We start from the raw sequence: 11,694 nt of genomic DNA, 5'->3' as shown, positions 1-11,694 counted from the left end.
GAACTCATGCTGCAGTGGCTGCTGATAGCTTCATAGTGCTGAGACTTAACCCCTTGTGCTACCAGGGAAGCCCAATCACTGTGCTTTTAGACTTAAGTTTAAATAAAGCAGTCAGGCTGGTCACCAGCACTTTTTGAAGTCGGTTTTGGAGATGCTGGTTTCGGAGAGTAGTGTCTTTGGGTACACTCTGGGAAAATCTTCCCCAGGACTCCCCTTTGAAAGGCACCCTGGTGAATTTCTCCATGAGACAGAGACGTTAGTTGTATCCAAAAGGGCATGTTTATTATAAGAGGGACAGAAGAATAAAGGACACTGGCATAGACACCAGCAGGCAGATTTGCTGAGAGAGGCCTGTGTGGTCACAGGTGGGCTTCCTGGAAGGAGCTGCCCGTGCTGAAGGGAGTCAGTGAGGAGAAGCCCCGGCAGGCAGGCAGGAGGCTGCTGCCCTGAGGAGGGAGAAGGTTGGGGGCGAGGAGTTCTGTGTAGGCCAAGGCAGGCAGGTGACCGCTGCAACCCTCCCAGGCCAGAGATTGCCCTGATAGAGTCTTCTCTTTTGGGGGGTGCTCACTCCTTCGTGGAGTGGCCTGTTTGCTGTTAATTTTGGGTAACCATGTAGAATGTGAAAGGGACTGGAGATGCTACACTGGCTTCCATGTCCATATCTTTACCTCAGGTCCACCTCTGACATTGTAACAGGGTAGTCCCCAGGAAAGGGGAAGGTTCCAGGTTCCCTGCCCCCAGAGGGGTCACCACGTCTGAGGAGGTGAACATGTGGACACACGTGGGTGCAGCGCACTGTGGCCCAAAACTGCCGATCAAGCGATCCTCCTGCCTCAGCCTCCCATGTAGCCTGGGATTACAGTCGCGCGCCACTGGGTGGGGCAGGGAACCTGGAACCTTCCCCTTTCCTGGGGACCACCCTGTTACAACACTAACAGCATGTGACACTGCTTGGGTCTAGACCTTGGTGCCTAGGGATTTTTAATTCTTAGAGCTGGGTTAACAACTGTGCTCATCCCTTCTACTTTCTCCTCAAGCTTCAACCTTAGATGAGCCAGGTTTCTGGTCTTGTGGTGCCTCCTTTCCAACTTTTCTACCTTACCCTCCGTCATTTTGACCTCTGAGGAAATCTGCCTTATTGTCAAAAATTCATAAAAGGAACTTTTTTCCCCTGGGGAAAAATATAGTAAAATGGGGATTGCATGCAAATAAAGCACTCAGACCACCTGAGTCTCCAGGGTGTTCTGGCCTGTGGAGGGGTGCCGAGCAGGTCCAGCTGGGTGACCCTGTCCCCAGTATGCATGCATGCCCTCTACCCTTCACCCTGGGCACCCTGGGGGCGTTTTCACCCTTTATTAAAAGCAATTGGTAATTTCTCAAACTTATGTAAACTATAAATGAAAGTTTCTTTAATAAATTGTGTAAGCTCCCCCTTGTTATTGCCCAACTCCACAAACATTCGGGCAGTGCCAATGTCATAGACCTTTCTGGCAAATATGTATGGTCACCCTAATTTCTGTCCCATCCTCTTGCAGAAGACAGGGCAGAAACCAAGCAAGTAAATAGTGTTATCTGTTAAGCATTGCCTGTACGTTGGGCTCTCTTTTGCCTGCTTTAAATCTTATAACACATTTACTTGTCACAATGAAGGAATGTGCTAGAGCTGGTCTCCTTTTGCAGACGACGAGACTGATACTGAACACCGGTCACAGTTCCCCCCCCCCACCCCCCCCAGCCAATAAAAGGAAATAGAATTTGGGGAGAAGGAAAGTAGTTTAATTTGTCCACAAACTGAGGAGGGCAGCAGACTCGTGTCTGAAAGACCACCGTCCTGCTCTTTGGCAGAGTGCAGGGGTGTTTACACAAAGGAGTAAAAGAAAGGGGAGATCTCCGGCAAGATCTGTAAAGGGGAGGAGGGCAAGGGTCGGCTAGTCCTTTTGATGCAGGCATCTGGAGATTGCTGAGATTTCAGATGGGCGCCAGTTTGCTTTGTCAACAGCTGTGGTTTACCTCTGTTTTCCTTGGAAAGCAAGAAGACAAACCTGTTAAATGCAACAGCTAGGAGTGCTTATCTGATGGGGCAGGAAGAGAGACCTGTCCTGTTTTATTGCATTAAGGTGTAGGGAGGTATAGGGAGGTTGAGTAGTTCCTTCTAGGTCTCCAAGTTAGTAAGTGGTAGAGTCAGGATTCTGACCCAGGTAGGAGGCTTAAGAATTCATCTCCATGGGGCCTCCCTGGTAGCGGTGGCACAGCAGCGCTGGGCTGTGAAGCTGCCCCCAGCCTCTGCAGCGCCGGTTCGATCCCTGGCCACCAGCGAGTGTCCCACATGGTGCACAGACCTCTCCTGCCGTGCCCGCTGCTCCCCTCAGCAGTGTACTTCAGTCCTTCTGCCTGTTCTGCTCCCCATTCTGGCTCTGGTGGGTTCTCTCACCCTCCTGCGCTTCTGACTGTACCCAGTGCTTGTATAAATAAATAAATTAATCTTTAAAAAAAAAAAAAAAAAAGAGTTCATCTCCTGTGTGACACCAGGGACAGGGGTGGAGATGGGGGTGGGGGAGGGGGGTCAATGGGTACAAGGGAGACTAGAAATAGAATGGATGCTGTATGCAGCACTCTGACACTGAGCACATTGGGCTCTCAAAACCACCATATAAACTGCTGTCACCCTCACTTCACATAAGACAAAACTGAGGTTTGGGTAGGCTAACTAATGTGAGAGACCCCAGAGCCCTGAGAATTTTACATGTGGCCCTGCATGTCTGCTCTACTCCAGCTGTTCCTCCCCTTTCCTTTTTGCACCGGGTCTCACTAACTGTTCCTTCATCTTGACAAATCCAAACAGTGATTATAAATCTACAGCAAGTCCTTCCTCTTCCAAGAAGTGTTTTAGCCAACTGTTCTCCAAACTGGCAGAATTGTGACTGTCGGTGCCCTCACCCACCACAGCTATGTATCTCTGTGGCTCTTGCCCCTTCCTTTACAGAGGGAGACTGTTCTTTGTATTTAAGTAAAGTCTTGTGTGCTAATGGGCCCGGGCCGACTTTTTCCTCAGTAATTTTCCCAAAGCTACACAGCTGAGAGGGAGTAAAACCAGGATTCAAACCCTAAGCATTTAACTGCCATATTCCATGGGTAATCTTCAGTCTTAAATGTTACTGGTTTAGTGGTTTACTTACAAATTGAAATACCCTTTCTCCTAGCATTGCCCTGTGCTCTGACCAGCCTTTCTGGCTGTTATAACCACCCTGAGCTGCCAAAAATGAGGGAAACCAAGCAATGTAGAAATAGAAGATTGGGCTCAAGTGAATGAAAGTGTGGCAGGCTTTGGTCTAAGCCTAGGAATACAGTAGGGAACAAAATGAAGATTTTGCTCTTAAGGAGTTTACATCTAATTGGGGAAACACAAAAGCTACACATAAATAGATAATCTAGCAAATGGTGATGTGTGCTATGGGGAAAATGGGATAGAGCAAGGTGGCTAGACAGCCATGGGGCCCGGGGAAGGAAGCACTGTTTTGTATAGGGTGGTCAGGGAAAGCTTCATCATGAAGGTGACATCTGCACAGAAAGTTGAGGGAAATGAGGGAAGAATCCACATGGTTATGAGATAGAAGTTTTCCAGAGGGAAGAGTAAATGTAAAGGCCCTGAGGAGACAGCGTGCTTGGAACAGAAAGCCATCCAGGAAGTCTCTGGAGTCCAGGGACCAAGAGGGGGAGTGGAAGGAACTGGGGCCAGGGAGGTCATGGCAGGGGGCTGATTGTAAGGTCATACATGGGAGAGCTGCCATTTGAGGTTTGGAATCAGAGTGACAAGATGTTGATTGCATTTTAACAGAATGAAGAGTAGATACAGACAGGTCTTGAGATGAACCAGGAAGTTACTACAATAATTTGAGCAAGAAATGATGATGGTTTGGGACAGAATGGTAGCCATGTAGTGGTATGAGGTGATCATATTATGTTTGTCACTTAAAAACCAATAAAATATGTTAAGGATTCATGTAGAGGTTGATGAAAGACAAATTCAAAGGTGATTCCAAGATTTTTCATCTCTCAGGCAATAAGCTTCACCCATACCTTGTCTCTGACATCTGCAGTCTCCGAGGGCTTATCCACACAATGGGAGGAGTGTGAGTTCAGTGGACCAGACCTTGCTTCTGACAGCCCACCATTTTGACAAAGGCTCCATAGTTAGCCGCTATCACAACCCCTCCTTGGAAAATAAGGCAGAGCAGGCAGGTTTTCTACATTTTGGGTCTTACTAAACACTTCCTTTAGGTCTTAGGGCTCCTCCATTTCTTGACTGCTAAAGCTATTGGGTTGTTGGAAAAGTCATGACATATTTTTTCTGTTTTTGTTGCAAAAATGCATCATGACTTTTCTGACAACCCAATAATTCAAGTGACTTGTGACAGCTCCAGGTCTCCCAACCACAGCTATGCACAAACTGCCAACAGTTGTGTTCATTGGTTTTTTCATGATTACCATCTGAGGTGGCTTTTTCCTTTCATGTTTACGTAGACTCACTGATGAAAAGTAGTCACCAGCTTGAGGCTCTTCTGAATTCTGAAAAAGGACAGTGCTCTGAGAATAGTTTTCTGCTTATCCCTCAATGTTTCTATTCAGTTTTTAGTTGGGAATATTGCATTGCGTGAGTTGTTAAAATCAAATGATGTTTAAGTTCATGTGCCATGGAGAAGTAGTGAACGGACCATTATGGAACATTTAAATAGAGACAGGGCGACTAGTTCGTTGAGACAAAGGCGACATAGATGTGGCTTGGAGTAGATGATGTTCGGGGGCTTTAAGGTTACCTCAAGTTTCGTAGTTTGCCAGAGGACATGTAAGACTCAATAGCAATTCAAGCCCAGCGTGGGGTTTACTGCAGCACAGGCTGTAGAGCATGGGCGATGGGGCAGGCCATGGCTTGGGCTTTGCAAGTCTGAACCACACAGAACATGCTTCCTAGGAGCCAAGGACAGGGCTGTGGGCGCAATGTCTACTCAGGGAAACCCACTCAGGATTCGGAGCCTGAAGATTTTCGGGGGCTGGTCATAAAGGCATATCTTACTGTGCCACCGGCACTAGCAACCCAGATTCAGGACAAGGGATACATCACCAGCCTGGACATTTGTGTGCTGGAGTCCAGCTCCAGCCAAGGTAGGGTTCACGAAGGAAAGGGCGGCGTCGGCGAATGAGGAGACACAGATACTCCATCAGGTGGCAAGCATCTCCTGGTGATAGCCTCAGCGGAACTTTATTTATACATTAGAATATTTTCTTGTTTTTCCAATCTTTCATAACATGTGATTTTATCTTTACATTTTCTCAAAATCGTCTTAAATCACCTTTAATTATAAGTACACTGTCTACTTTCAGTGTTTCTGGTTATGATTAACTTGACCTTATTAATTTCCTTAAGAGTTGTACAATTTTAAGAAAAAGGAGAAGGTGCTAGACAGAGTGTGACCTATGTGGTCATGCAAGCTTGGTGAGTAAATGGTAAACTTTAAGCTGTATATTTCTGCCAAGCAAAAAGTTTATATATCTGGCTTACAGAGTTTATATGTCATCTAGTGGCAATTTACAATAGCTACATCTAATTTTATCAAAATATTTATTCCACCTTTCCCTTTTCTTTCTTCTTTTATCTTTGTTCCAATGGCACCAAGGGGGACCTGATCTTTTTGTTCTCTTCCATAAGGAGACCGAGGAAGCCAAAACCTTCTTACCATTAATTTTAAACCATTTGTTCATATCTTCATCATAAATTCCAGTATAAGGAATGGGTGGGGTAGGAGTAAGAAAATCTATTTTACTCACAGGCTTCCTCGACGGGGTTACCAAAGTCGGCCTCCTATTGTATATGCAGGGCCAAAAGTTCCCAAAACTGTGGGAACAACACATGGTGTTCCTTTTCTTGGATCTTGTCGTTTTAGGGGAGCCTTAGGGCTTTCCTCAGTGGGAACTTTTACCAGGCTTGGTTCCAATAGTTCTTTCAAGCATAATTTGTTAAAGAACTCAGCATTACTCATGGTAGATGAATTACAAATCGGAGGGCATTGAAAAATATTGGAGATCGTCTCATTACCAATTATGTTGGAATGTACATCACTCAAATCACTGGAATGTGAATTACTGAAATTGGCATTGATGTCAACATTCATTTGGTTATTCTGAAACCCATACAAAATGCCCATAATTGCAAGAACTGCCATAAACAAAATGAAAGAAAGTAGTGGGAGCCAGCTGTGGAGCCTCCTGATTTTCAGGAATGTCACCCATACTTGGACTTTGTCACACAGCATGAGTAGCCTGGCTTGCACCATTTGTGCACAGCAAATCAACAGGCTGGCATAGGATGGTACAGCACCCCAGCTGGAAACAATAAATCATCAGTCAGTCAATGACGTAGAAACTTCTCAAAGACCTCATTCCTGCCGATGGCCAAGGGGCAGTCCTCGTTCCAGATGTAAGGGCTGAGTTCCTGACTCGCTCTGTGGACTCACCCAGATGACTTCCCGAGAGAGTTTTCACCATTCTAGAATCTTACTCATCTACAAGATTTACATCCTAATGTTTAATATGTCCAAGAACTTGAGAGCAAACTGATCAGGGAGAAAGCACAGATTGCAGAGAAAATAGTAAGGAATGAAAGGCATCAGCGATGATAAGGACCCATAGGTATCAAAGGTTACAAAGCAGTTTTATCCTCTCAGTTTAGGTGAATGGGGGTAACTAGAACTAAGATATTAATATTGCCATGTTTATTTTGAATTTTGGATGAAATACTGTGGCCATTGTATATTCTAGAGCAGGGATGGAACTTTTCTCTTGTGTTGACCTGAGTATAACCTCCTAAGAGTCCAGCACCTACACATTTAAGAATAAGAAACATCAACACAGAATCAGGGTCAGAGGAGGAAACAGTGCAGATACCAGTGGTTGAACACTGTTCTAGATTTCAAGGCCAAACTGGCCCTTTCAGCAAAGGGAAACAAGTGACCAGAAACTGCCTTGTAGAAGAAGTGAAAATGCTGAGAGAGGGAAAGAGTCGAAGCAGAAGAACCACAAATGGGACCCACAAGGACTGCTGATTTTTCTTCTTCCTTTTCTCTCTTTATAAATACTTGCCGGATACCCCTGAAATAAACACATAATGTGTTCTTAGGCGTGACCTCAAGGGAGCCTGGCTCATGTCTGCACATTTTCCAATAAGTGTTGTGCTAAACCCCTCAGTTTGTCAGTTTGGCACCGAGGCCCGTAATGCTAAGACCACTTACTGGGGCATTGGACGCACAATGGGCTACCTTACATCTGGGCAGACCTGGATGTTTGGCTTGGTTCTCTTGGCCAACAAGACAGTGGAATTTATGAGGTGTGTTTACAGTGGGAGTCCTCCTGGCAAACCCCGAGGTGAGTCATTGTACATGTGGTTTTCAGTAGCCTGTCCTGTTAGTGCACCTGACTTGATTAGGTGAGCAGAGGAACCAGTCCCTGCTAGAAGCTTCTTTGGAGCACCCCATGAAGCCAGGCTTCCTTGCTCATATCTTGACAGGTCAACCACCAACCCCACCACATATGCATAAGGACCCTGGGGAGCTTATGTTCATTGTTGCTTTGATAAGCTAAATTGGGCGGTAATTTTCTATGCAATTATATCTAACTAGCTAATTTGTCAAGGCATGAGTTGGATAAATAAGGCTGAAAAAAAAAAAAGAAATAAGGCTGAATGGTAAAATAAAAAAAACACTTTATTTTGTGCTCAAGAGAGTTTTTACAGCTCCCGCCATATACTTGCACGCCAGGCACATTTGGAATGGATGAGAGAGAAGCCTTACTCTTTGTGTGGGGACAGGTGAATTAGGGTACCATCAAACCAAAGATACCACCCCAGGCAGGTCAGTTTTACAAGATTCCAAAAGGAAACTGAGACTCAGAAATTTGCTTAAGGTTATTCATTCCCCCACTGAAATTTATCAAGTTCCTCCAAGAGCTGGTACCCAGTTCAAAGACCCTTGGAACAGGAAACAATGAATGTGATGAAATAAACACTGGGTTCCAGTGGGCCAGTGGGCACCTTCCACCAGGGCCTGGCTCGGCTGGGTCTCCCAGGGCCACAAAGGACACCCATGCGTCAGCACCGCCTCCCAGCCTTTGATGCCCCTTGCGTCCCCTCGTCTGAGACAAGAAAGACAGGTGTCAACTTGCTTGGTTTGTTTTTGACAACTTTTCTTTTTCTGGAATTCCCTTATTTTATTATCCTTGTTAATACGGATTTTTCTGTTTCTTTCTTCATCATGCATATTTTTTAAAGATTTATTTATTTATGCATACAAGAGTTGGGGTACAGGCAGAGGTGTGGGAGGTGAGAGGATTCACCAGAGACAGAGTGGGGAAAAGAACAGGTAGATGGACTGAAGTACACTGCTGTGACTCAGGAGAGATCTGCTGCGCCATGTGGGTAGCTTCCTGGCCGGGGATTGAACTTGTGCTGCAGAGGCTGCCGATAGCTTCATAGGTTACATCTTAACCCCTTGTGCCACCAGGGAGGCCCTCTCCTCCTCCATATTTATTTAACATAAGAGCTCTTTCCCCTTTTAACACAGGTTTGCAAGGCAACTTAATACTTTTAAGCCAACAAAGGATATTTCAAGATGTGACTCTGCTGTGGCTACTTAGTGTATTACCATCACTGACACTGCACAATCACATTTAAAAAGTCTTATTAATGCAATTAATAGCTGACTCTTCATGAAGGACAGAAGTAAATATCTAGTCTAGATTTCAGTTTCCCCAAGGGTCCCCAGGACATTTTACTGCTGTTTTTCCCCCTCTTCTCTCTCCATGAAAAGTTGACATCTTTGAAGCCCTTGCACCACCAGGGAGGCCCATTATTATCGACTTATTGAACTGAACCAAAGACCTTTGGACTGGGCCAAGCAACTTTGGACTGGGCTAAAAGCAGTTGTATTAAGTAACCCCCAAGAAAATAATTTTTTGAGAACTGATGATTTTGGACTTTGAGTAGAGGCTAGAAATCAATCGATTACCTTTCTATCCATTCTAGATAATCAGTAATCAATTATGTATAACCAAAAATAGTTTAAGCTTGTTAAAACTAACTACTCTTTTAAACATTAACTTCATTTTTCTCTTTTCCTCCCATAAAAACCCCTGACTTGGCCCCCTCCTTGGGGTACATTTTAGGTTTTCTTTTTTTTTTTTTTTTTTTTTTTTTTTTTTTTATAGAGGCATGTTTTTCTTCATTTGTTTGTTTGCTCGTTTGTTTGTTTTGTTTATACAAGCACTGGGTACAGTCAGAAGCGCGGGAGGGTGAGAGAACCCACCAGAGCCAGAGCGGGGAGCAGAGCAGGCAGAAGGACCGAAGCACACTGCTGAGGGGAGCAGCGGGCGGCAGGAGAGGCCTGCGCGCCATGTGGGACCCTCCTCCGGTGGCCGGGGAGCAGCCGGGGATCGAACCGGCGCTGCAGAGGCCGCGGGCAGCCTCGCAACCCAGCGCTCCACCGCTGCGCCACCGGGGAGGCCCCAGGTTTTCTTTTTTTTTTTTTTTTTTTTTTTTTTTTAAAGATTTATTTATTTATGCTTACAAGTACTAGGGTATAGGCCAGAGGTGCAGTGGCAGGGGGTGAGAGGAAGGGGGATCAGAAAAGGCAGATCTGCTGAGAGACACTGCTGAGGGGAGCAGCAGGTGAGACAGGAGAGTCTGCTGCACCATGTGGGTTAGCTCCTGTCTGGCCAGGGTTCCTGCGGCAGTGGATGGGGATAGCTTGATAGCACTCTGTCTTTAACCACTCTGCCACCAGGGAGGCTCCCATTTTAGGTTTTCTACCTTCATCTATATACCCTGAACTGTAATTTTTTGGTTACCCCTCACTACTTTTTTTTTTAAAAGATTTATTTATTTATGCATACAAGAGCTGTGGTACAGGCTAGAGATGTGGAGGGGTGAGAGGATTCACCAGAGACAGAGTGGGGAACAGAACAGGAAGACTGACTGAAATCCACTGCTGAAGGGAGCAGCGGGTGAGACAGGAGAGGTCTGCAGTGCCATGTGGGTTTTTCCCTGGCTGGCCGGGGATTGAACTCATGCTGCAGAGTCTATGGATTGCTTTATAGTGTGTTGCTTAACCTCTTGCGTCACCAGGGAGCACCCCCTCCTACTGTTTAATTGTGGATTTAATTGATTTTTAATTGCCTCAAGAATTTTGAGGTTGACACTCCTAACCAGAGTCAAATCAAAGTTTGTGCAGTATATTTGGTCGTCTGATCTTTTCAATCACTTTTAATCTAGAAGACTATTTTAATTTCCTGCACCTTTATTTGCTTGTTCTTCAGGACATTGACTTTTGAAGACTATATGTAACTACTCTGTATACTAGGATAAAGCAAATAATGAAATACATTATGAATAAAGTATAAGAGAGATAAGATACAAAATTAAAATAAGAGGAAACTGTAATGTTAAATTTGAACTGGCAGTATCATGTCAAGTCATGATTAAAAACTGTATTCTGGAGCTACATTAGTGTTGTTGCACCCACTTTTGCCACAGGATAATAAGCCAGGCTCTACCATACCCCTTGATTAATTCTAAAGGACTATGCCAAAAAAAAAAAAAAAATCAGAGAGGGTACCTATGAGGTTGTGTATAAAGGTAGACACAAAACTGCAAGTCAAGTGGTAGCCATGAGCAGTGAGGGGTTCCTAGTACTGTGACTTGGGAAAATTTTCTATTAAAAGAACTTTATCATGCAAATAGAGTCAGTTTTCAAGATGTGCTTAATGCAGGCTTCCAGGTTACATTTCACTTTTCATTTCTTTCCATGGATATGAAGAAATATTTAGATTCCATTCCTCATGGTCAGTTCATGGATACTTACTTCACTTGTTAAAAGTTATTTGTACCAAATCCTACAAGGGATTGTGTTTTATCACTCTCCTAGAACAGTTCTACACAGAGACTTAAAACTTCAAAATCTGTTTATTGGTGACAAAGGAACAATTGATCTGGCCGATTTTGATCTGGCCAGAGATTTTGGAATCCCTATTAGAGTGTATAAATATGAGGTAGTAACACTCTGGTATATATTGCCAGGGATATATTGCCAGGGATACTGCTGGGATCAGTTCGCTGTTCAACTCCAGTTAATATTTGGCACCATATTTGAGGAATTAGCAATTAAGAAACCACTTTTCCATGACAATTCAGAAATTGATCAACTCTTCAGAATTTTTAGAGCTTGGGACACTCCCAATAATTAAGTATAACCAGAAATGGAATCTTTATAAGACTATAAAGATACATTTCTTATGTGGAAATCGGGAAGCCTGGCATCCCATGTCAGAAACTTGAATGAAAAATGGCTTGGATCTGATCTCGAAAATGTTAGTCTATGCTCCATTCAAATGAATTTCCAGCAAAATGGCACTGAATCACCCATATTTTAGTGATTTGGACAATGAGATTAAGTAACAAATAGTTTCCACATATTATGTCAAGAATAGATAGTTACATTTACTGTTAACTCTATTTTTGCCTTGTGTATTTTTCTTTGCTATTGTTGTAAAACTTAATCTGTACTTCTAATTTCAAACGTGTAATTTAAATATGTAAATGTTGTTCTATATGAATTTAAATATAATTCTGTATATGTGTGTGTATCTCATGAA

General features: G+C 44.0%; 1 pseudogene; it reads left to right on the top strand.

The window, feature by feature from the left end:
* The first annotated feature begins 4,958 nt into the window (after positions 1–4,958).
* LOC119246943 (cyclin-dependent kinase 1-like) lies at positions 4,959–11,497 on the top strand (annotated as a pseudogene).
* Positions 11,498–11,694: the final 197 nt, after the last annotated feature.

Source organism: Talpa occidentalis, unplaced genomic scaffold (genome assembly GCF_014898055.3).
Source record: "Talpa occidentalis isolate TD23 unplaced genomic scaffold, MPIMG_talOcc4v2.1 talOcc4.16, whole genome shotgun sequence".
Lineage (NCBI taxonomy): Eukaryota > Metazoa > Chordata > Mammalia > Eulipotyphla > Talpidae > Talpa > Talpa occidentalis.
Note: the sequence above shows the minus strand (reverse complement) of the source record. Positions and strands in the feature narration are given on the sequence as shown.